This window comes from Brassica napus, chromosome C7 (genome assembly GCF_020379485.1).
Source record: "Brassica napus cultivar Da-Ae chromosome C7, Da-Ae, whole genome shotgun sequence".
Lineage (NCBI taxonomy): Eukaryota > Viridiplantae > Streptophyta > Magnoliopsida > Brassicales > Brassicaceae > Brassica > Brassica napus.
The window spans coordinates 35,958,456-35,963,470 of NC_063450.1; the positions used below are offsets into that span (position 1 = coordinate 35,958,456).

At 33.7% G+C, this 5,015-nt stretch overlaps 1 pseudogene; it reads left to right on the forward strand.

The window, feature by feature from the left end:
- Positions 1-1,370: 1,370 nt before the first annotated feature.
- LOC125590585 lies at positions 1,371-3,894 on the forward strand (annotated as a pseudogene).
- Positions 3,895-5,015: the final 1,121 nt, after the last annotated feature.

Consider the following 5,015-nt stretch of genomic DNA (forward strand, 5'->3'; position numbering starts at 1 on the left):
GTTTATAAAAAAATGTTCGGAATATACCGAGGGACATCTTCCTCGGAATATACCGAGGGACATGTTCCTCGGAATATTCCGAGGAAGATGTCCCTCGGTATATTCCGATCAATCGATGGATATATGTCCAAAAACGCATCGATCGATGAACTTCCGAGGAAATATCCCGACGAAGTTCTCCCTCGGTATATTCCGAGGAGATTTCCGACAAACTAGTGATCCTCGGAATTTCCTCGGAAATTTGTTTCCTCGGAATTCCGTCGGAAAATTCCGAGGGATTTCCGAGGAAAGAAGAAATTCCGAGGAATTATTTCCGAGGACTTGTTTCGTCGGTATGTCGTCGGAATAACGTTATTCCGACGAAATTCCGATGATTTTTTCCCTCAGTATCCTTCCTGTTTTCTTGTAGTGATATTAGTAATACCAATATACTAAAATTCTAATACCAAACCATGTATTTTCTATTTTTCATTCATTGACATATATTCTTCTAACCTAATATGTAATCATCAAAATATTTGATTTAAAAAAATCGAAAACTCTGTATTTTTATATTCTTATAGAGGTAAACGTGGATGTCAAATCTAAACCTAAAACCTAAAACCTAAAGCAAATTTTATTAAAAACAAAAGTTCTTCTCCATAGCGTCACATATAAGATGATTCATTGCATGATTTTTAATAATGATATAAGAGACATCACTAATGATGTTGGTTTTTTTAACTTTAGTTAACTTTCATTTGTTTTAATTTTATATACTCTTTGTGAAGTTTTAAAGGTTTTTGTTTCAGTTTTATATTAAATTTATTTTACATAATTTATGTTTTGAAACATAATTTTTCTTGCAAAAAAATTAAACTAAGAAGAACCTATTAAACTGATCCAATAAACAAACCGAACCGAACCGAATATAAACCGAACCGAACACAGACCGAACTGAACTAAACCAAACTAACTATGGTTTATTTCAGTTGGAAAAATACTAGAACCAAATTAACCGAACAGAACACGAACCGAACCGAGAAAATAACCGAAGTGCCCACCCCTAATTATCACCGTTCACATGACCTAATTCATTTGTTAGACGACCATCAAATAATGCCACAAAAACGGTCCATCAATCTAATGGTGTTTTTCCACCAATCTTCTGATCAGCTGTTTAAAATTTTGCTTTACTACGTAGATACTAAAATCAGTTTTGACCTACCATTTCTCATTTAAGTAAATAATTTAAAATACCGATATAAAATAAAAGCCTCAAAAAATAGAAAACTAAAAACTCCTTACAAATGCATTCATCAAGGCATAAATGTTAGGAGGAAATGATTGGATTACTTTGAAATTCATGCTTGTTATGTGAAGTCTAAAGGATGGAACAAACATTAAGTGCATGCTACTGGCCACCTATACGTTTGACCACCAAATTAAAATACTATTAGTAAGAGGGGCATGTTCCAATCAATAGCGCTGAAGAAACAATTAAAAATGAGAACCACATCAATAGCAACAATTATAGTAGAGTAGTTATATATTCAGCATTCAGCAACCAAGCACAAATAATCGGACCAACAATAAGAGAGATGGCTGCATGCGGCTAAGAAAGTGATTCGCAACAAGAAGCCGTTCAGCCTGTTTTCATGGCTGTTCAGTCTCCTTGGTCAGGACTGCTTCAACATCATAACCATCGGATGCAAAACCGAAGGCAATCCACATGCCACTGTTGAAGGCTTAAAGAACACTTTGATTAACCATCCACGCTTCTCTAGCATCCTAGTACTTAATATTATATATCGTAACTAATGTTATTTTTTTCCTTTAAAATTATATTCCTTCAGATTCATTTTATATGATGTTTATGTTGAATGCATAAATATTATCATTATCATTATTCTTTAAAAGATTGAATTGTTCCGAGTTTATAAACAATGCTAAAAATGATAAGAGATAAGAATCATATGGACAATATTTGGAAAATGTTCTGAAATTATTACATTGAAAACACAACATATATATGATCAAAAGAAATGGTACAATTATTTTTACTAAAACATTTTCTTAATCCAGTGTTTATTTATACTTTTTTAGGATACAGGTCACGGTGAGGACAAACATAAAGCTAGGTGGATTCCTACAAAAGTAAAAGTGGAAGAGCATGTAGTTGTTCCAAATATAGATCAGAACATTGAAAATCTTGATCAGTTTCTAGAGGATTATACAACAAACATGGCTATTTCTCCAATGGATAAGTCTAAAGCTTTATGGGAGTTTCACCTAGTGAAACTGAAATATCACATGCTGGATCTGTAGCCGTGGCTAAGATTTCACCATTCTCTAGTTGATAGAATGGTGAAAAAATTGTCTCTTATATCTCTTTTACTAGCTTGTACTCGAAAAACATGCGACCCAAGGCATTACCTATTTTCGTAGTCCCAAAGAAAATAAATACGACGCACGCTTGTTGGGAATTACATTAATTACTTGGTTTGGTTCATAGTTTCACACTTGTGTTGTAATTTTCAAGTCCATGGTTATCGTATGCTTCCCCAGAGACAATGAAACCCCACTTAAGGGTAAACCAAGTGCTACAGTTAGCAAATTTATACATCGAATTATTAGTTTTGATGATGTGAAAGTGGTCAAGAATGCAATGAATATAGTATGTTATGTTGCTTAATTATTTTATCACTATTATAAATTAATATTTTTTAATGATGTTGATTTAATTGTCTGTTTTAATTAGATTGTAACTGATGTTTTTTCTTGGAATTGTACTAGCTGGTCTTTCACGATATTTAATAATACTATGCACTAAATTATTATCAAACATTATATTGATTAATTAAAGTACATAATCTTATTGTTTTGTAAACTAATGACTTCTTTTGTTGTAAAAGGGACTGACAATACATATACAAAGCTATGGAAAAAAGGTTTATCATCAATGTGATACCTGATCCTCATTACCTTTGTGATCACATCATCAAGTCTCTCCAGTCCATGAAATCGGCTGTTTTGGAAATGGGTTCTCACAAGCTGGAGGATCAACTATTTTTTCTCTCTTAAGTACAAATTCATGGATATTAGAATTTTAATTTCATGACAAAAGATACTTTTCTTAGAAATCTCATGACAACATTCACAATAATCTATACGCAGATTTGATCGGCTGATAGTTGGTGCAACTCGACTTAGATAATACTCTTTTCAATATATCATTATTATCGTCCAGTACATATCTGGAAACAAATCATATGGATTATATCAAAAGGGAAAGAAAAAAAAAACTACGAAGTCACTATAATTGACTCTGAATGATTCTTACCATGTATGAAACTTAGATTAATTTTCACCTATTGATAAGGCCACCATAAATATTTTGTTAGTGTTGAAAATGTATATACATTCATGTGCAGATAATAATGAGTGAAAATAGTTATTGAAAATAAAAACTATTAAAATTAAAAATACAATTAAGAAACAATAATATACTTTCCGTAGAAACTTCATAAAAATGAATGAATATTCGAATTTCATGAGAAAATATTCCTTCCATAGAAACCTCATGAAAACATCCACAATAAATAAACACACATATTTGGCTGATAGGTGGTGCATCTATGTGTAGATCTCTTACTCTTTTCAGTATATTTTTCTTCATGCATATATATGGAAACAAATCATATGATTATGGATCATACCAATAAATAGAGAAAGAAAAAAAAGATATTGAGTTAAATTTGGCCACACCGAATTATTCTTACCATGAATGCAAGTTTGAAATTTGACTTATTGGTAAGACCACCATTAAAGGGTCTGTTTCGTCATATTTGGTTCTTTGACTATAAATTGTTCAGGTATTCTATATGCATTGGGACGAATGCTTTTAGACATCTCCACTATACAGAAAGATCAATTCTGTACGGGTTAAGGTTTTTAAAACGGCTGCAACGGCACACTACAAGAAAACAGCGATATTCTGACGGACATTCCGACGGAAAATGAAATCCTCGGAATATACCGAGGAATTTCCGAGGAAATTCCGAGGAAACACAAAATTGGGTTTCCTCGGAATTTCCTCGGAATATACCGACGGAATTCCGAGGAAACTACAGTCCGTCGGAATATTCCGAGGAAATTCCGAGGAAAACTCTGTTCCTCGGAAAAAACCGATGAATTCCGAGGAAATATTATAGCCGTTGGAGAGCCGTTGGGGGATTTTACAAAATTCCGAGGAAATTCCGACGAACTAGTTTTGTCCGTCGGAATTCCGTCGGAATTTCCTCGGTATGTCGGCAGGATTTAAACTATAAATACAAGCACTCCTCTTCCTCTTCATTCACTTCATATCTTCATCCTCCCTCTTACTCTATTTACACACGAATTTGATTCATAAAAAATATGTCTTCTTCAAATTATTTTCGTTCTTGGATCGATCGACCTCATTTGGATCCGAACACGAGATTGCTTACGGAAGAATACCAACGAGGTATAACTGAATTCATGGGGTTAGTTCACCGACAACCGGAAGCAAAAACAGGTATGTTAAGATGTCCTTGCTCTAATTGTAAAAATAGAAAGGTTATTAAAGAGTGGGATGTTTGGACTCATCTATATTTGAGTGGGTTTACACGAAGTTACAAAATTTGGTATCATCATGGGGAAACTGATTATGAACATGGTAGTACTAGTGAACCTCAGCCAGCGGTTAGATTAGAAGAACCAATTAGAACGGATGTAGATTATGGTGTAGGTACTGAGCAGATGGTAAATGATCATTTTAGAGGGGAAGATTTACCCAATGCAGAAGCTAGGAGATTTTATGATATGTTGGATGCTGGAAAGCAACCATTGTACGAAGGTTGCAGAGATGGTCATTCAGCTTTATCATCTGCTACAAGATTGATGGGCATTAAAACAGATTATAATTTGGCTGAAGACTGTGTGGATGCGATTGCTGATTTTGTAAAAGGTATTCTACCCGAGGATAATGTAGCTCCTGGTTCATACTACGAGGT